This window comes from Bubalus kerabau, chromosome 11 (genome assembly GCF_029407905.1).
Source record: "Bubalus kerabau isolate K-KA32 ecotype Philippines breed swamp buffalo chromosome 11, PCC_UOA_SB_1v2, whole genome shotgun sequence".
NCBI lineage: Eukaryota > Metazoa > Chordata > Mammalia > Artiodactyla > Bovidae > Bubalus > Bubalus kerabau.
In genome coordinates this window covers 15890271-15911441 of record NC_073634.1, presented here as the reverse complement: position 1 = coordinate 15911441, position 21171 = coordinate 15890271, and the positions used below count along the sequence as shown (strand labels likewise).

At 49.3% G+C, this 21171-nt stretch overlaps 1 long non-coding RNA gene across 8 annotated transcripts in view; it reads left to right on the top strand.

Annotated features, from left to right (window-relative positions):
- The first annotated feature begins 2738 nt into the window (after positions 1-2738).
- LOC129622873 (uncharacterized) overlaps positions 2739-21171 on the top strand; it is a 61337-nt gene continuing 42904 nt past the window's right edge. For 4 of the 8 annotated variants that reach the window (XR_008700159.1, XR_008700162.1, XR_008700163.1 and 1 more), the window contains exon 1: positions 2777-2868. This is a non-coding gene — a long non-coding RNA (uncharacterized LOC129622873). Of the gene's footprint in view, positions 2869-4117; positions 4279-9794; positions 9922-21171 lie in introns of those variants that run through there. The other 4 variants (XR_008700160.1, XR_008700165.1, XR_008700164.1 and 1 more) reach the window with 3 other exon arrangements.

Genomic DNA, 21171 nt, shown 5'->3' with positions numbered 1-21171 from the left:
AGCTGTGGGGTCCACCCAGGCCTGCCTACCCAGCAGACAGTGACCCTTAACCAGACACCACAGGCATGGCCCCTGCCATGCTCAAGACCTGATCCCCTAGGTGTGCCGTGCACACGTGCAGCGAATGTTGGAGAGAATGTTGGAAGAACTCAGTTCAGTCTACTTCTGGGCTAGGGGAAAGCCCAGCATCTCTCCTGTGAGTCTCCTTTACTATTCACACACAACACTTCTGATACTTCTAGTCACCAAATGCGTAGAGGCTTTTCCTACACCAAGCACTGATCTGCAGGCGGAAGTCCTGTAATTTCATTCAATTTTGATACTATCTACCTGGTTCAGTGGGTAAAGAATCCACCTGCAAGGCAGGAGACACAGGAGACAGAGTTCTGATCCCTGGATCAGGAAGATCCCCTGGAGGAGGGCCTGGCCACCTACTCCAGTATTCTTGCCTCGAGAATCCCATGGACAGAGGAGCCTAGCAGGCTACAGTCCATGGGGTTGAAAAGAGTCGGCATGCCTGAGCGACTGAACACATCACATATCACAGCGCATCTCCCTGGAGACAGTGTCACATTCCACAGATTAAGGGCTCAGTCCCACAAGACTATTCCCACCCCACTTCAGATGCCAGTTATAAGTAGTAGGTCTCCAGGTTACCCACAACTTCTGTTCAACTTGGCTACAAATTGGAGATTCCCATGATACCCCTCCTCAGGTTGGAGGTTAATTTGCTAGGGTTGCTCACAGAACTCAGGGAAATATTTTCTTATATTGACCAGTTTCTTAAAGGACATTATAAAGGATACAGATGAATAGTTGGAAGAAGAGACACTTAGGGTAAGGTCTGGGAGGGTATAGGAGTAGGTCCTCGTGCAGTTGAGGGGTGACATCCTTTCTGTATATAGTTTTGCTTGCGAACTTGGGAGCCCTCCAAACCCTATACTGTGGGGCTGTATGGAGGCTTCCCTGTGTAGGCATGCTCACTTGTTAACTTTGTCACCAGCCCCTTTTCTCTTTGTGGAAGATGAGAGATGGGGCTGAAAATTCCAAGCTTCTGATCACGGTTTGGTCTTTCCGGTGATCAGCCCCGTCCAGAAGGCATTCAGGAGCTCACTCAGAATTTCCTCATTAGAACAAAAGATGCTGCTAAGTGCTCTAATCACTTAAGAATTTACAAGGGTTTCAGGAGCTCTAGGCCAGGAACTGGGGGCAGAAACCAGTGTACATTTTCTATTATCTCACAGACAGTGTGCGCCGTGAGTTCTTACGTGCCCACAGTGGCTGGGCATATATGTCCAGCCACTGGACACATATGAGTGGTGGGATATATGTCCCTAAACACACGGTTTCTTGGATTGGGGGAAGCAGAGAAGAGCAGCAGGAAGAGCAGCCTTCCTATACTCTCTGTTTTTGTCTGATCCTTTGAATTAGGTCAGACAGCAGGAAGGAATGCAGTCAGACACCTAGAACTGGATGGCCCCAGGCACCGATACATCCTGTACCAATGAGCCAGCACTTGGGGAGTTTCTCCTTCCTGGGGGTCAAGGTCGGCCTGCATATGAAGCTGTGGACATGTGTGGACTCCGCCTCAGTCCGCACATGAAGCTGGATGGATCCAGCAGTAGCCTCCTCCCTGTAGCTACTCCTACAGAAGTAGCTCTGCCCTGTCCCCTCCCTTCCATCTAGGCTGCCACCTGCAGAGTCAGCTCAACCCCCTCCCAGAAGCGCCCCAACAGCTGAGTAAAGCAGTTCCTGGGCACCTTTCAGCCCCAGCACTTCAGATCCTACCATGTAGGGGAGACAGCACCCCCACTCCTAGCTCATCCAGTCCAACCCCTCCGGAGGCCAGAGATGGCAAGGAAGTTGCCTAAGTCTGCGCAGCCCAGCAGGGGAGAGCAGAGCATGGGGCTCCTTGCTGTCTCCCAGGCTGCCGGCTGCATGAGCGCTGTCCTGTCACTCACTCACTCAGTCAGTGAGGATTTATTGAGTGTGTGCTGGGCACAAGAGCTTGTGCGAGGAGGGCAGAAAAAAGAGACTGATCTGCCCTCGGGGAGGCAGACGCAGGGCTCTGGGTGGGCGAGCATCCCTGTGCCCTGCAGGGTGGCTTTGGTGCCCTGGTGCGGTGGGTCCTCCTGGAAGTGGGGTTCCCTTGGGCGCTTTGGGGGAGAGACTTCTGGCCCAGGGCTTGTGGCAGGTGGAGGATGGGGTGAGGCGGGAGCTGAGACCGAGGGCTGGGACGTCTTGGGATGCGAGGGACTCACTGCCCCAATTTCCCCTAGGTCTGCCCCCACCAGGACTGTGTCTCTGCCTCTGTTTGACCTGGCCTCTCACCTCTGGAGCACGGCCCCTCAGCCATCTCCTTTGCTGCCCCTTGTGCCTCCCGAGGAAGCGTCCCCTCTCCTCGCCAGGCTCTCCCCCCTCCCCCTCCCCTCTCTGTCACCTCCACCCCAGAAAGAAGCCTTCACTTTCTCCACCAGCCTCTCTCCCCTCAACCCCCAGCAGCTGTGGGGGAAATTGGGCCATTTGAAGAATAAAGGAGAAGGCAGGAGGGAGGAAACCCCCATCTCAGGCCCGGTCCACAGCTGGGGTGAAAGCCTGTTCCTCGTTAACACCCCGACTCAGGGACCAGGACTGGGGTGTCGTGTCTCCTCCGCCTCCCGCGGGCCGGGAGGTGAAAGGCATGCTGGGAGGTGGTAGCCAGAGTTATTGGGAGCAGATGGGAAGGGATGGTGGAGGGGCAGGGCCGTGGGGGAGGGAGGGGCAACCTAGGGGTGGGAGGAAACCAAAAAGACCCTTACCCAGACCACTGGGGTCCTGAGCCAGTTATCTGGACGTTCTCCACGGGACATTCCTTGGTCCAGGTGACAGGTAAATCCAGATTTGAGGGATGGAGAGGCTTCAGAAAGGTCAATGCTAAGGCCATGTCTGTCTGGTATGGACCCTGGGGATCCACATCACCTGACCCTCTCCTGAGTCCCTCTGGGGTCTGAGGATCTGTGTCCAGGGGGCCTGACAGGGGTGGGGTGAGAGGTGGGAGCATGTGTTACATGTAGACTGTGCTCGAGGAAGACGGGGGCTGCTGGACTGGGAGTAGGAGGCTGGGCCCAGCGGTAGCTGACAGGAATGAGGTGGAGTCAGTCGAGGGGAAGTTCTCAAGAGCATTGAGGGCCAATGAGCCACGTTCCAAAGGTTGACTGTGATGCAGACAGGGATGCTGGTGAGTGTGGTGCTGGTTGCGGAGCTGACAGAGGCGGTGTGGTGGTGGCGATGGGGCCGTGAATGTGGAGCCTGATGTCCTCCGTGTCCAGTGACTCCACCCAGTTGCTCGCCTGCTTTTATGGGAGCCACTTGGTGAAACGTCCCTTTCTGTTTGGTAAGACCCCGCCCTCTCATCTCCAGTCCTTGGAAACACCTTGGTCTTAGCTGAGCTGAGTCCTGGTCTTCATCCCTAACCGTCTTTGCAGCCCCCAGCCCTCGGCCCAGAGCTGAGTCCACAGAGACGAGTGGAAGGTGCTGAGTCCCAACCACTTTAGAATCCAAGCGGTTTAAGGTCTGGAGGAAGAGGTGGGGCCAGAGAGGGTGAGTCAGGACTGCAGTTGTGGACCCCCTTGGCCCCTGCTCCTTAGGCACTCCTCCTTCTTAGCCAGGCCAGGCAGGCCCCCGGGCCTGCACTTCCTGCCTCACATGGCTTGGGCCCAGATTCCTCCTCCAATGTTTTAATTAGATCCCATGCTCATTAGCTGCCCAAATGCCTTCCAGACACCCTGCAGCTGCTCTGGCCCTCCCCACACCTGCCCATCCAGCTGGGCCTCCCCCACACCTGAAAGACATCGGGGCTTAGAACTGCAGCCCCTCCCTGGGGCCTCCAACAGCCAGGACCAGGAAAGGAGAAGCAGGCTCTTTGGCTGAGGGAGGGTGGGAGGCCACAGGAGGGGCCTTGCTCTGCAGGGAAGCCTGGGAGGTGAGTTGTGGCACAGCCCAGGAGATAGGACGTTGGATGCCCCATCTGCCAATACCAGAGAGCCTGGGCTCTGGTCCCCTGCCACCTCACTGAGCCTAGGTCCTTCCCTCCTGGGCCCCCTTGAGAGGACTGATCAGCACCCAGGTGTTAGCCTTCTGTACAAGTGTAGTGGCCAAGAAGGGTGTGTGAGGGAGAAAGCTAGCCCAGAAAGGGTGCTTTGGGGAGCTGGGCTTTGATCTCAGCAGACTTCCTTGTAGGATTTGCCAGTCCAAATCATCACTCAGTGAGTGGCAGAAAGGGTCATATCCCAGATCATGGTAAGTGGCCCAAGCTTGAACTCGGATTCACCCCTTGCAGCGATTCTCCTTTCTGGTCTGTTGATTTCTACCAGCTCCAGGGACTCGAGCCACATAGACACAAATGAATTCATTAAACATTTGTTCATATACACTCATGAGGAGACAGACACTGCTGTAAGAACTCTAAATTCTAACTCACTTAATCTTGCAATAACGCTATGAGATAGAAATTATTTTTTATCCCCATTTAACAGAGCAGTTGTGGAGAAGGCAATGGCATCCCATTCCAGTACTCTTGCCTGGAAAATCCCATGGACGGAGGAGCCTGGTAGGCTCAGCCCCTGGGCTCTGCAGCCTCTCTAGAACAGAACATGTGTGGTGTTTCCTGGTGAGGGACAGTGGTGGCCCTACTTAAATCTTCCCTCCAATAACCAGTAGGTTCTGGAACTACTGCTACCCCAGGAGAGATGGAAGATTTTGATTGTGTGGCCAGGGGCAGACAAGTTAGTTCCTGGCTTCCTGACTCGTTTTGTGTCCTGTGAAATGGGAAAGCCATTCTTAGCTTGTAGCATTGCCTTGAGCATTCAGCAGAGTGGCAGAGGCACTCCCGCCCTGCCCTGTCTGCTCTGTGATAATTTGGATCCTGCCTGGAGTGGCGGGAAATGAAAGTATAAGTTGTTGCTCAGCACCTCTGCTCCCAAGCTGGGTTTGGATGGGAGTGATGGTGAGAGGGTGGCCCTCAGCACTCTTCTGTTCCCCTAAGACACTTTGAAGAGCCTTAGGACTCCCCAGACCTCAGAATCATTGCCCTAAAGGGGCCAACTGACTACCTTTTGGAGGGCCAGCTGGTGCCCTGTTTGGAGGCCTAGCCCACCCCTCTGGAGTTTGCCTTGGGGCTTTCTCCCTCCCCTCACGTGATGACGATTCTGGGCTGAATGAGCTGGTCTGGGAGGATGCATGGAAATGAGCACGCTGAGCCAGGGCTCACTTACGCAGGTGGGGAGAAAGCCTGCCTGCCCAGCAGCCATCCTAGCTGTGTGTGTGTGTGTGTGTCTTTAGTGCCTTAACTAGTTTTTCCATCCGCCCTTCACTCCTCATCGTCAGTTTCCCCAGCAGCAGTCTGGAAGGTGCTGGTTGCCAGGACCAGCTCTAAATGTCAAGGCCTGGAAAATCCAACCAGCCCCTGGGCCCAGCATCCCCACCCCAGGTGGCAAGGTCATGGGGACTGGCATGGGGAGAGAATGATGAAGCTAGCAGCCCCTACCCTACTGCACGTACCTCTGCACCTCTGCAGAATTATTGTGCTACTGGCTGGGATCCTGGGCCTCCCAGATCCAGGCTCCTCCCTGGACTAGACCAGGAGATGGCTTCCTACACCTGTACCAAGAAAGACCTTGTCATGGCCCGGCTGCTCAAGGTCTACAGTGGCCCTCACTGCCCGGCTGGTCCGATAGTAGGTCCTCAACTTAGTACTTAATTTCCTGCCATCAACAGTTCTCTTCAATTTGGTTGCTGGTTACTTCAAACATGACCACTCCATGCCCCCTTCTAGAATCCACCTTCTCTGAGAAATTTTCTTTGATCAAGGACTACTTTTCTTACTACCTAGTCTTGGGCTTCCCAAGTGGCTCAGGGGGTAAAGAACTTTCCTTCAATGCAGGAGACGCAGGAGGGGCGGGTTCTATCCCTGGGTTGGGAAGATCTCCTGGAGGAGGACATGGCAACCTACTACAACATTCCTGCCTGGCGAGTCCCGTGGGCAGAGGAGCCTGCTGGGCTACACTCCATGGGGTCACATAGGTCGGACACGCCTGAGGTGACTGAGCACACACGCAGTCTTGTGCTTAGGGAGAGACCCATTTGTCATGAGGGGGGAATCAAACCAGGCACATTGATGGCAGCCTCCTCAAATGGGGTCTTGTCTGCCATTCAGTCAGAACTGAGTTTGAATTTCGTGTGCTCAGTTCTGCCCAGCTGTATGGCTTCGGGCTACTCACTTTCATGCTCTTGGACTATAGTTTCTTAACCTTTAAAATGGGAATCATAGTCCATTTCCTGTCTACATGAAACTCATAATTCTCCTTGAAGATCAGGGGAATGAAGAACACAACTCACATCCTTCATTCCTAAGGTGAGTTCCATGCCGCCTTGTAGGAGGATGTACTGATTTGCTCAGAGTACCACAGACTGGGCAGCTGACAGAACTAATATGTATTTTCTCAAAGTTCCGGAGGCTCGGAGTCCAAGACCAAGATGCTGTTAGGATTGACTTCTGATTCCACCTTTCTTTCTGGCCTGTAGGCGGCCACCTTCTCACCGTCCTCATGTGGCCCTTCCTGGGTGCAACCAGCTGGAGAGAAAGACAGCGCGCGTGTCTTCCCCTTCTTTTAAGAACATCAGTCCTGCGGGATAACAACTCCGTTCTTGTGACCTCATTTAGCCCTAGTGATCCACTGAAAGGCCCTATCTCCAAATACAGTCACACTGGGGGTTAGGCGAGTTACAACAGAGAACTTTTGTAGTGACATAATTCAGTCCATAACAATAGGTAAAGAAAAAGTTTCAACGTTGAGTAAGTTTGGGAACTTAAATGAATTAAATAGGGTTCTTGACTGAAGGTCTTCTCACAGGCTTTAACTGTGAACAGAACTCTCCAAGATGAGACTGTGTTTCCCAAACACATGTGACCTCAAAACTCATTTTTGATTGATTTTGCCAAGCTAGAGTTTTTAGGAGCTGTATTTGCTATCCTCTGTTCTAGTCAATTGTTGCATAGTTTTTTCTAACTTGAGTACCCATGGGGAAGGAAGTCGGAGAAGGCGATGGCACCCCACTCCAGTACTCTTGCCTGGAAAATCCCATGGATGGAGGCACCTGGTGGGCTGCAGTCCATCGGGTCACTAAGAGTTGGACACGACTGAGCGACTTCACTTTCACTTTTCACTTTCCTGCATTGGAGAAGAAAATGGCAACCCACTCCAGTGTTCTTGCCTGGAGAATCCCAGGGACGGGGAAGCCTGGTGGGCTGCTGTCTATGGGGTCGCACAGAGTCGGACAGGACTGAAGCGACTTAGCAGCAGCAGCAGCAGCAGCAGGGAAAGGAAGTTCAGCATTATTTACTGTTCACCTAGAGAACACTAACCAGACAGCTCTCCTGGTGATTTTGCATCTCCAGCGAGTAATTCCAGTTTGTGATATTGCTGAGCTCACCTGTTAGAGTGCTGCATGAGGTCTCTCCAACCTACAAATTTCTTCCTTCTTTCATTTTTTGGGAGGCTCAGACTGGCAGCTGAATCTGCACGTGGCTCCAAGATCACAGTAGTTCAACCTGTGGAGGTCCCTGGAAGGCAGCTCTTTGCCATCATATGCCATCAGGCCTTTGCAACATTTCAGTTGTAGCCTTGTCTGGAGGCCGAGCGATGGACAGCTCTCAGCGGGATAACCCTCTTCCCCTTTCACTATGCATGCACCAAGCTCCTCGCCTTTTTGCTGAAACGGGCACTGTCCAGGAAGTTGTAGTCTGGAGCCTTTTACTCCCAGATCCGAGGACTATCATGGCACCATGTTGGGAGCTTGTTAGAAACGTAGCATCTCAGGACCCATTGCAGACCTATTGAACCAGAATCTGCATTTAGCAAGCTCCCAGGTGATTTATAGGTAGGCTTATTAAGGTTTCAAAAGTTCTAGTCTGGAACAGTGATTTTTCAGAAACACAGGTGGTGACTATAGTGGTCTGTGAAGATGATGCCATGACTTTGAATCACCGTTAAAAAAAAGAGTAGAATTGAAAATATAGGATACCCTAAGCAAGTATTTTTCGGGGGTAAACTTTGGGTTGTGACAAAAAATATGTGTCACTATCAAAAAGTTTGAAGACAATGGTCTAGAGGCAATCAAGATAGTGAGACAGGGGACTGGCTCTGGTGACCTCTGCTGGCCCCACCCACCCCTCCCCACCTGGCCTTTCCAGCTGTACTGGCTGCCTAAGGGTTTCCTGCCACCAACCACATAGACCTTGTCACCACACCCTGTGGCCCAGTGCCTGGGTTTTGGGGTGTGGTGGGGGAGAGCTGGAACCCAAAAGAGTGACTTTTAAAATAGGTTCTTCCCCAGATTTATTTTCCCCTGGCTCCTTCTCCCCCTTCCTTTTCCAGCTCCTTGCCTTGTCCTCCTTCTCCCTCTCCTGTTCCGAGCTGGAAGGCGAAGCCAAATCCCGCTCATCAGAGAGTCTCCTCCTGCCACACGATACATTTCTCCTTCCCAAGGCCCCTCACCCCATGCTGAGGAGTCAAAATAACCTGACTGACCCCGCGCCTGCAGGGCCATTCCCACCTCTGGCAGTCGGCCACCAGCCCCAAGTCTGCCAGAAAATTTATCTGATCTTTGAACTTAGCACTCTCCCGGAGATAAACCTGGGCAACTGCTAAAGGCATCAGAGCTGCTGCAGAGTCTGAGAGTCAGGCATTCGAAGGTGAGCAGGGCGGGGAGAGGGCAGGAGGCCCTGGAGCAGAGATGCTGGGAGTCAGAGGGACTATCTACGAGCCCTTTCTCCCTCCCTTCATCCTCAGATTCTGGCCCATGGCCAAAATGGAATGTCTGAAAATCTACCAAGAGATCTTCTCTTTGGAAGTCCTTCACCATCAGCACCACCAACATCACTTTTATAGGCGACATAGGGTGATCCCATGTCTCCATATGCCTGGAATATTGGGGTCTGCATATTAATGGGCCCTTGTTTGACTATTAAGAGTGTTCCAATATGGATTTTAAATTATCTCGTCAATTGTTCTGGTCTATGTAGGAAAACTAAAGAAAACTTGACCAAAGGTCATAAAGTTTATCAGCAGTTCATCTGGGGCTTGCTGCAAATTATATGCTCCTCCCCAAATGCCTCATGCTCTTCCTAGGATGCCTCACTTCCCGCTTCTCACTCCACCTGATGGGAAGGATAGTGTAGATTGGTGTGTGAACTTGTGTGTTGGGATCCTAAACTCCTTACAGGCCTTGAGAGCTGGTTAGAGTGACCTCATTCACCCTCTAACAATCTTAACCAGCTGCAGGGTGCAGTAGAACTGAGAGAAATTTCTGAAGCCTCAAATTCTTCTTCATGGATGGATGGAGTTGAGACAGAAGCTGAAGTATTACCCAGGGGTGAAGGATCTTTCCTCAGGCTGCTCTTTGATTTTTCCCTTCAGGCTTGCTCAGGTGGAAGGTAGAAAGGTGAACTTTCTGAGAGTGTTCCCTCTTCCTGTTCTCTGCAAGGGTGTGTGTGGAGAGGGGAGTCGGGCAGGTGGACCTGGGAGTTAGTGGTTGGGGAGGAGGCAGGAGCTAGTGCTTTGTATGCTGAGGGACCTGGGGTCTGGAAACAGGGTTTGGGGATAGAGGGACAGCATTAGCTGTAGGTGATATGTTCTGGCAGTAACAGCCCATGAGCTTGGACTAGTTGGGGGAACAACTTAGAGGCATAAGCCTACCCAAAGGCTCTTGTTTTCCTTGTTCCTCCAAGCCACTCATAGGAATTGAACTTTTGACAGGTTCCTGGGTGTGTCAAGGCTACTGGCCACAGACTCAGAGGGCTTGAAATCTTGTCCCACTGAATGCAAACCCTTGAGATTTGCTGGGAATCTGCCATATCTAGTCCAAGGATTGTGCAGGAAACAGGTGAGCACATTGCTAGTCGGGGGTGGAAGAGCCACATATTCTCAAAAACATACACATATACAAAAGCACACATGTAGACACAACCCATAAATAACACAGTCACAATACTCATTTAACCCATGCACACCCACACGGATACCAAACACACATACTCACTGCTAGACACCTCTCACACACTCATTCATATTCATGTATATGTACACACGTACAAACATGCACGATAACACATTCATATACACGTGTATGTACAGCCACATGTATACATACATACGGGTAGGCACACAGCTGCATAGTAGGTGCTCACATGTGCATTGTCCTCTGGCCATGGGGAACGGTTCACTGCCATGAAAGAGGGAAGGTTCAGAGCTCTCAGAATAGGAGCTGTGTGCACGGAGAACATCCTGGTTCTTAGGGACGGATGAGCGAGTGGGGCTTGGAGTATAGGTGCAGCAGATGGAATGGGGAAGATGTCATAACCAAAGCACCCTCAACCAGGCTCCCACCTCATTGTCCACACAGTGTCCCAAGGGATGAACTTCTCCTTGCCCCTTCTGTCCCATATCCCATCCTGACTCGCTGGAAGAGAATGAGTGGATTACATACAAAAGGAAACCCAAATCAAATTGACATCAGACTTCTCCCCAGCAATGATGTATGCAAGAAGACAGTGAAACATTTTTATTCAAGTAATGTTGATTTACAATGTTGTGTCAATCTGTGCTGCACAGCAAATTGACTCAGTTATGTACATATACACATTCTCTTTAATATTATTTTCTACTGTGGTTTATCACAGGGTAAGCTCAAATCATAGATATTATGTACTCATATCATAGAATACTGAGCACAGTTTCCTGTGCTATATAGTAGGACCTTGTTGTTTATCCATGTCTAAATGTAATACTTTGCATCTACTAACCCCAAGCTCCCAGTCTACCCCTCTCCCTTAGCCCTCCCCCTTGGTAATCACGAGTCTGTTCTCTATGAGTCTGTTTCGGTTTATAAAACAGATAGGTTCATTTTTGCCATATTTTACATTCCATATATGTGATATCATATGGTATTTGTCTTTCTCTTTCTGACTTAATTCACTTAGTAATGATAAGTCTAATTGCATCCATGTTGCTGCAAGTGGAATTATTTTATTCTTTTTTATGGCTGAGTAGTATTCCATTGTGTGTGTGTGTGTGTGTATACACACACCACATCTTGTTTATCCATTCATCTGTTAATGAACATTTAGTTTGTTTCCATGTTTTGGTTACTGTGAACAGTGCTTCTGTGAATATAGGGGTACATGTATCATTTTGAATTATAGTTTTATCTGGGCATATTCCCAGTAAACTGGAAAATTCTGAAAGAGATGGGAATACCAGACCACCTGACCAGCCTCTTGAGAAACTTGTATGCAAGTCAGGAAGCAACAGTTAGAACTGGACATGGAACAACAGACTGGTTCCAAATAGGAAAAGGAGTACGTCAAGGCTGTATATTGTCACCCTGCTTATTTACTTTATAAGCAGAGTACATCATGAGAAACGCTGGGCTGGAGGAAGCACAAGCTGGAATCAAGATTGCTGGGAGAAATATCAATAACCTCAGATATGCAGATGACACCGCCCTTATAGCAGAAAGTGAAGAATAAAGAGCCTCTTGATGAAAGTGAAAGAGGAGAGTGAAAAAGTTGGCTTAAAGCTCAACAGTCAGAAAACGAAGATCATGGCATCTGGTCCCATCACTTCATGGCAAATAGATGGGGAAACAGTGGAAACAGTGGCTGACTTTATTTTTCTGGGCTCCAAAATCACTGCAGATGGTGATTGCAGCCATGAAATTAAAAGACGCTTACTCCTTGGAAGGAAAGTTATGACCAACCTAGACAGCATATTAAAAAGCAGAGACATTACTTTGTCGACAAAGGTCCATCTAGTCAAGGTTATGGTTTTTCCAGTGGTCATATATGGATGTGAGAGTTTGACTATAAAGAAAGCTGAGTGCAGAAGAACAGATGCTTTTGAACTGTGGTGTTGCAGAAGACTCTTGAGAGTCCCTTGGACTGCAAGGAGGTCCAACCAGTCCATCCTAAAGGAGATCAGTCCTGGGTGTTCATTGGCAGGACTGATTCTGAAGCTGAAACTCCATTACTTTGGCCACTTGATGCAAAGAGCTGACTCATTGGAAAAGATCCTGATGCTGGGAAAGATTGGGGGCAGGAGGAGAAGGGGACGACAGAGGATGAGATGGTTGGATGGTATTACTGACTTGATGAACATGGGTTTGGGTGAACTCTGGGAGCTGGTGATGGACAGGGGGGACTGCTATGCTGTGGTTCATGGGGTCATAAAGAGTCGGACACGAGTGAGCGACTGGACTGATCTGAACTGATTCCCAGTAGTGGGCTTGCTGGATTGTATGGTAATTCTATTTTTAGTTTTCTGAGGAAACTCCATTCTGTTTTTCATAGTGGCTGTATCAACTTACATTCCCACCAACAGTGTAGGAGGGTTCCCTTTTCTCCACACCCTCTCCAGCATTTGTTATTTGTAGACTTTTTAAGGATGGTCATTCTGACTGGTGTGAGACGGTACCTTGTTTTGAGTTGCACTTCTTTAATAATTAGCAATGTTGATCATCTTTTCATGTGCCTACTGGTCAACTGTATGTTTTAAGTAATCTTTCCCCCCCCCTCACTGTGTGGCATGTGGGATCTTTGTTTTCTGACCAGGGAACAAACTTGTGACCAGCTGCAGTAGAAGTGTGGATTCTTAACCACTAAACCACCAGTGAAGTCCCAAAGACAGTGGAATTCCAAACTGGTTTCCACTGAATTTGTTGGGGGAAGCAAAACATAGCTCCTGTGTCTACTCTTAGAAAAAGAAGCTCCCCAGGGACCCTTTTAGAGGACATTTCCCATGAGGATCATATGTGTCAAAGCTGTTTGAAAATCTATGTGAACAGTCAGACTAGCCTACTCGGGCAGGTGGACTGGACATAGCAGGATTAGAGTAAGCAGAAAGGAGAAGAAGGCCTGTCTGGTGGGGAACTACAGGATAAGGTCCAGAGGCCATCAAGCATTCCAGAAAGTGCTTCTGAGCTGTCTTGCCTGGAAGCAGTCACTCAGGACCTGTTTGCTGCAGGGACTCTGAGTTTATATAGGACAGACCCTCCTCCTCCTGACCTGTCACTCAAGTACAGTCGGATGCTACACCTGTGAGGCTGTGCTATGGTTTGATATATTCCACTAATGTTATTAATAGATCAAAGTTCAGTCAGTGGTCAGGGTCAGCATTGGTTTTGCAGCTGGGGTCAAGGCTAGTCTTAGGCCAGAGTCAGTTTGGTGGCCATTGTCAGAGGTTGGTCATGGCCAGGGCTGGAATCAGTCTGAGTCAGTGTCAGGGTCAGTCTGTGGTCAGTCTGAGGTTACATTGATGTGACCAGAATTAGGGCTGAGTGTGACTGGGAAGCAATTTATCCTCAATGTAATTGATGTGGATGAGACTTGCAGGGAGTCCTGTGACCTCCCAAAGCCCCAGCTGTTGAAAGGTTGCCTGGCCCCTCCTCCAGTGGAGACATACACTATCTCGACGTTGGTAGCTCCGAGTTCCCAAGTCTGTGGTGAGGCCTGGGGTGGGAACAGCATACCTGTCAATCCATGTGCTCCGCAGCTAGAAGGCCCCCGCTCCCCCACTGACAGCACTCCTGCACATGGCCTCAGCCTGGGAGGTCTCATGGGGGCCATGCAGATGGTGGCCCCGACTGTGGAGCTTGGCATCTGGAGGCCAGGCTTTGACATGGAATGTGGCCCATGGCAAGGGCTCTTCATATGTGTCACAGCTGGTCATGGGCTTCGTGGGGCCTCCAGCAAGTCTGGGTGACAACCTTCATCCCATTCAGACCCATTCTTCATCTGCGAAAACAACCAGCGATCCCACTTAATTCTGCTACTTTGCCCATGGAAAGGGGCAACGAGCAGTTTCTTTGCCCTGAGTTTATGCCTCTTTCAGTGTTTTGTCCTGGAAGCCGACCATTCCAGAAGGAGAAGCAAGGAAAGGAAGGGGATAGGAAAGCTAGGAAATGGCCAGGCAGTTGGCAAACTTATTCTGTAAAGGACAAGATAGTAAATGTTTTAGGCTCTGTAGCCATTAAGTCTCTGCTGCAACAATTCTACTCTGTTGTCCTGCAAAAGCAGCCACAGGCAATACATAAATGAATGCGTGTGGCTGTGTTCCTGTAAAACTTTATTTTTCTTTTGATATTTTCCCAACTCTTTAAAAATATAAGGAACTGTTCTCAGCCTTTAGACTGTGCAAAAACAGTAAGTGGGCCATGGTTTGCCGACCCCTGTTTCAAGCCATTGGGATTGAGGTGGTCTGTTATGCAGCAATAGATAACTGGAATACTAACCCGGCCTTGTAGATGGTTCAGTGAAATTGATGTGAAATTGAGGCACAGGCACTGAGAAACTCCTTTGAATTCACAGCCAGTCAATGTGTACTTAGCACATTGGTGCGTAGCTCATTTACAGGAGGCTGGGTGGGTTGGAATGGTGAGATTAGAATGAAAAAGATTGGAGGAATAAGAGCTGTTTGTTGCTTTCCAGCCGTGTTCAGGGAAGAGAGGCTCAGGAAACGGGGGAGGGCTCTCTTTTGTGGAGTTAAGATATTTTATTAGGCTTCCCCAGAGCACAGTAAACTTTCCCTCCAAGCCATTCCACACCCCCTTTCTAGTTCCACATTCACAAGGCAATCATCTGAATAAGAATTTGTCTTCGTAGGTAGTAGAGTTGTTATTATTAACATTTATTGGGGTGCTTACTGTATTCCAAGCACTGTTCTAAGTTCTTTAGGTGCATTAACTCATTATCTTCACCATGATCAGTTATTACCCCTAATTTATAAATGAGGAAACTGAAATTCAGAGAGTTTAAATGTAGGGCTAGGACTTGAACCTAGGCAGCTTGGGTACTGACCCTGTGTACTTGACTATTCTGCTATTCTCTTCCTTATCCCAACCCTGGAAAAGGATGCCCTGGAGTGGAGGGCATATATTAGGCCTGAAGAAGGAACAGTCCCTGCTACAGAAGAATGAACTGACATCTTGTTTGAACTCTGGCTTGTGTGAATTGAGTTAATGCACTGTGATTGTGGATTTTTCAGTTTTTTGGAAGTTCTGATAATTTTTACTTTGTATACTTTTGAGGTTATGTTATTATATACAGAGAGTTTAAACTTGCTATACCTTTCTGGTGAACTAAATCTTTTTTGATTGTGACCAGATTCTTGGTTGGACATGACTGAGCGACTTCACTTTCACTTTTCACTTTCATGCATTGGAGAAGGAAATGGCAACCCACTCCAGTGTTCTTGCCTGGAGAATCCCAGGGACGGAGAAGCCTGGTGGGCTGCCGTCTATGGGGTAGCACAGAGTCGGACACGACTGAAGCGATTTAGCAGCAGCAGCAGCAGATTCTCGGTAATGCCTTTTTCTTAAAGTCTCTTTTTCGTTACTGCAGCTTTTCTTTGGTAAGCATCCTTAGGTTTTTGATATCTTATGTAAATATTTAATTAGATTAAAGTGTTATATTTTAAATAATATGATAGTGAAAAACTGATTAAAGTTATGATCCCAATTACATAAAATCTCATAGCTCGAGATTCCTTGGACTCCCCCAGCGATACAGATTTGGTTAGTGATTCCAGTGAACGACCTGTAATTGTTCTGTAAACTCTCAGTGATGGGTTTCCTTGTCCTCTCTTTCTTCTCCCTTCTTCCTCCCCTCCCTACCTCTTCTTTTCCTTTCTTTTTCTTCTTCCCAGATCTGTTCTGTATCAAGCTAATTTTTGTATAATCCTGGGAGGCAGGATTATGTGTGTGTTTGTGTGATTCCCAGGTGGTGCTATTGGTAAAGAACCCCCCTGGCAATGCAGGAGACGTAAGAGACGAAGGTTCTACCCCTGGGTTGGGAAAATGCCCCGAAGGAGGGTATGGCAACCCACTCCAGTACTCTTGCCTGGAGAATCCCATGGACAGAGGAGTCTGGCAGGCTACGGTCCACAGGGTAGCAAAGAGTCAGATGGGACTGAAGTGACTTGGCGTGCACACACGTGTGTGTGTACACGCACCTGTGCGAGGATGCTGGGGAAGAGAAAGGGAGAGGCCATTTTACTCTTAATTCACCCTGGAGAGTGCAATTCTTTATAATTCCAGTTTACTGTGGGAGAGGACTGTCCGAACTTGGGAAAGCCCTGAGCTTTCTATTCTCTTCTCCTCTTCCTGAGAGGTGTGAAAAATCACAGCTTGGTTTTGAGGCTTTGTCTTACAGATTGGCTAGTGCCTTCAGGGTTAAAGTGCTCCCTTACCTTTCTGGGCAATCTCCTCCTTCTAGATTTAGCCTGCTAATTTCCATTTCCGTATGATCTCTTCTATGCTCTAAAGATTATGTTTTTAAAAGTAATCCCCAGTCGCTTTCAATTGTTCTCAGTAAGAGGATTGAGTCAAATAACTTAGCCCACTAGTACCAGAAGCAGAAGTCAATTTGCTCCTTTTTGAAACTCTGCCTTCCCCTGGATCACATGGTATCACTCTTTCCCACCCAATTTCCCACCTGGCTCTGCGGCCCCTTTTCAGTCTACTATGGGCTCAGGCCTAAAATGTCAGTGTTCCTTAGCAAAGAGCCCCTACATGTTGGCTTTATCTTCCCTCTACACGTTTCCCGGGGACTTCACATATTTCCTTGACTTTACTGCCTGAGATACTCATGAACTGCAAACTGATGTCTCTAGTCCCAACTCCTCTCCTGTGCCCCACAACATATGCCTACTGGATATTTCTCTAATCTTTTGGAGACACCTCAAAATCATCATGTTCAAAGCTGAACTTCTCGTTGCCTCCCACACGGGGTCTTCAGGATAACCACCTCAAGAAAGAGCATCACTGCCCACTAGTTCTTCACTAGATACTCAGTGGGGTAACTACCTAAGATCTCTAGTATCAAATTATACTTACCAAGCATAGGAGTGAATGCCAACATTTTGTGTTGAACTGTATCTATCTCCAAATCCATATGTTGAACTCCTAACACCAGTACCTCAGAATGTGACCTCATTTGGAAGTAGGATCCTTGCAATGTAATTAATTAGGGTAAGATGAGGTCTCTAGGGTGGGTTCTATTCCAATATGACTGATATCCTTAATAAAAAGGGGAAATCAGGGCAACGACACACACATAGGGAGACTGTCTTGTGAAGATGAAGGCAGAGATGAAGGTGATGTTGCTACAATCCAAGGAAAGCTCCAAATTACCAGCAACCCACTATGGGAAAGCCATGGAACAGATTCTCTCTCATGCTCTCAGAATGAGAGTCAGCTCTGCTGACTCCTTGATCTCAGACTTTTAGCCTCCAGAACTGTGAGACACTCAATTTATACAGTATAAGCCACTTAGTTTGTGTTTTTTTGTTATAGCATCCCTAGAAAACTAATATGGCCATAGTTTTCTTTTTCATAAAGCAGTTAATCTTTTGAAAAAGTATAGATCAGATCGTGTCCCTCCTCTGTTTAGTTAAAAACCCTCCAGTGACTCCCCAGTTCACTTAGAATAAAATGGAAATGCCTCACCACGGCCTACAAGATCTGGGAGCTGCCCAACCCTCCACCTCATTTTCTCCAAGCTTCTTCTCATTTACTATACCCCAGTTACACTGGTCTTTCTTCTGTTCCTCAAAAACTGCAAATTCTTTCCCACTCTGAGCCTTGATTTTTGAGTCTGTCCTCTGGAAAAGGCTTCAAAGAACATTTAATCTAAGGCAGGCCCTTTCCCGAAACCACCCTATTATTTACCCTGTTTTATTAGCATCATAGTGTTTGCATGTGTGCTAAGTCATGTCTGACTCTTTGCGACCCCACGGACTGTAGTCTGCCAGGCTCTTCTGTCCATGGCATTTCCCAGGCAAGAATACTGGAGTGGGTTGCCATTTCCATCTCCAGGAGCTCTTCCCAACCCAGGGATCAAACCCACGTCTCCAGACTCTCCTGCATTGGCAGACAGATTCTTTACCTTGGAAGCCTATCATAGCATTTGCCACTACCTAAAAATGATCTTGAATTTGTTTATGTGTTCATTTTACATCATCCCTGTGTAGCTAGAATGTGAACCCTGAGAGAAGAAACCTGCTGTTTCACGTTCTGTATCCCCAGGGCTTAGCAAAGAACTTCACTGTGGAGCTGATAAGTGAATATGTGAATGAATGAACGAATGAGTGAATGTTTTACCTCTTTCTGTCTCTTCTTCCCACATCCAAGTATTTACCATGTCTTATGGTGTCTATCTCCTAAATACATCTCAGGACTTCCCAGCTCTCTCCACCCACTTCCCCCATCATCTAGGTTCAGGCTACAACCATTGCTCCCCTGGGCATCTGCTAGTGTCTCCTAATTGGTCTGCCCACATCCTGTCTAGGCTTCCCCTCTGCATCCACTCTATACTTTGGCCAAAGTACCCTTCTGACCTAGAAACAGATCAGGTTACCCCCTCTTACAACCCTTCAATGGCTCCCTATTGCTCTCAGGAGGATTTCCCTGAATGGGGTCCAAGGCATGATCTGGCCCCTTCTCCTTCCTCCAGCATCCTGTACCTCCTGTCTCTCTCCCCTTTATTCTCAGCACCAGCCACACCACCCATCTCCCATACCCTTCTCTCAATTTAGGCCTTTTACACATAGGATCCTTGTCTGGAATCCCTTGCTTTACTGCCTCCCTGGCCTCCAAAGGCCTTCCTGATCCCTGTCCCCACTGGCTCAGCTTCCTGCCAGCTTCTGTCATCACTTCCAGCACATACCTGACTGTGTGACTGTGAGCAGTTGCTGGAGCAGCTCTTGGGCCTCATTTACTCATAGCCATGGTAACTGGCAGATGGTGGGCTCTTGGGCATCTTTGTGAAATGCAGGGCCAGTGCCCTGCATGGGGGCCCCAGAGTTGGCTGCACTGGGCCTGCATGACCAGCCCTGTCCCCACACAGTCACTGCCCCCACCCACTTCCCCGCCTGCCCTATGGCTACAGCCTGCAGAGACTGAGGGCTTCCTCTTGGTGTGCTCTCTGCTGAGTTTCACAGAGTCCTTGGACCTGACCCCTCATCTCCTGAAGTGGGGAGTGTGGCATTGCTCCCCAAGACCACACTCGAGGCACATTCCCCCAGCTTGGAAGGATGTTGAAGGAAGAGCAAACAAAATGTGCCAAGTGTGCACCCATACCCTTGACAGAGAGAAAACTGATGAGCTCTGTGGGATCTGAGACATAGGCAGTGATACTTGGGGGTCCACAGCATAGGAACAGGGACACGGATGTTCTTTTTGTTTCTCCTTTCTCTGATGACACATTCTGGGGATGATCAGAAGGAAAGCAATATGGTTTGGCCCTCTGCAGGCTTGGTGACAGCCGGGCATGGAGGGGTTTTCAGGGGACAGCAGTGGCAGGGGCCGAGGTGAGACTCCTTCAGGGGGCTTACAGCGAGGTGTAAGGTGACGAGGCTTATCCCCAACCCTGAGTGAGACATGGCCTGGGACCTCCCAGAATATCAGTGACACAGACAGGGGGGCAGGGGGGCCTCAGATCTGGCTTTGTGACCCTATTTACTATTATCAGTAACTCTTGAAAGGGGGGGCACACTGAGTCCCCCACATTCAGAACTTAGAACCAAGATCCTGCTCCAGTGGAACAACTGAAGGGTGGGAGGAAACTGTTAGGAGCAAAGAAACGTTTGCCCAAAGTGTCACCTCTGGAAGCCCCTTCCCGTCAATCTGGTGTCTGCTGGTCCAAAATTCTGCTCTAGGGGAACCCTGAGAGAAGGAGCAGCCGTGGTTGCTTTTCTGAGGCCTCTGGACTCCACAACTTTCCATATCTCTTGCTCCCATTTACACCCTGGCCTGAGTCTTCTGGAAGAAGAGGCTTCAGCATCAGTCCCAGAGCTGGTAGGGGCCTGGGGTCTTAGCCAGCTGGTTTGGGGAATGAGATATTCTTTGTTATCTGCCTCAGGGAATGGCTACTCCTCCCCATCAGAGTGGTACTTCCAGAAGATGCCAGCAGGGCCGCTGCTCTGGGTCCCCAGTTTATTTCAAATTTCTCCAGTGCCTTCAGCCCCATCACCATCAAGGTCCCTCCAGCCCCTCCCCTCCAGGCCTCTGGCTCTCACTTCCTTTGGGAAAAGGAGATCCAAGCCGATTTGGGAAACACTGCCTGCAGAGGAGGCTGGCCCCATGTCCAGGTCGGCAAGGCTATATTTAACTGGCTATATTTGCAGTCCCACTCACTTGTCCCAACCCTGGCCCCGCCTGCCACCCCTCTCCCCCCTCGGTAGCCTGTCCTGCACCATCCAGCCCCACGTCGCCCCTGCTCGCCCTGCTCCAGCTGTGCAATTGTGGTCTGGGCCACAGGCTATTTTTTGCTTGGTGCCAAAGATTATTCAGTTATCAGGAATGTGTGTTTAAGTGGCCGTCTCCGGAACAAGGACTATAAATAGGAACTTGGGGTCAAGGCCTGGGCCCCAGTGTCCTCCTCTTTGTCCCAGTTCCTGTCCTGGCTCCTGGATTTTTCTTGGGGTGAACACCAGGAGGCCATGGTGAGGTTGTCTGGGGGAAAGGACCCCAGACTGGGAGGCCAGAGGTCCAGAACTGAGTATTTCCTGACAGGCCAGTCTCCCAACCTCTCTGAGACTTGCTTTCTCCATCTGGGAAATGGGGAGACTCAGGTCCATTCCCTGCTTGACAAGCACAGGGTGAATCTCCATCCATCTATGGAGGAAAACCCAAGTTAGACAGATGGATATCTGGGAGGAAACAGTTATCAATCAGTTTTTGTGAGAAGATAGAAAGGTCCTGGGGCTTCCTTGATGGCTCAGTGGTAAAGAATCTGCCTGCAACGCAGGAGACACAGGAGAGGAGGCTTTGACCCCTGGGTTGGGAAGATCCCCCGGAGAAGGAAATGGCAACCTACTCCAGTATTCTTGCCTTGGAAATCCCATGGACAGAGAAGCCTTGTGGGCTACAGTTCAAAGGGTTGCAAAGAGTTGGACATGACTGAGTGGCCAAGCAAGCAAGCAAATAGCAGAGTATCAAAAAGAAAAGAAAAAGCAAGAAACAGTCTTGGGAGTAAATATATAGAAGTAGAGGGGAGAGAGACCCAGAATTTGCCTTTAGGGAACTCTCTAAGGGTAGAGGCTGGGCCCAGGCATGGTTCCAGGACAAAACATAAGCAGA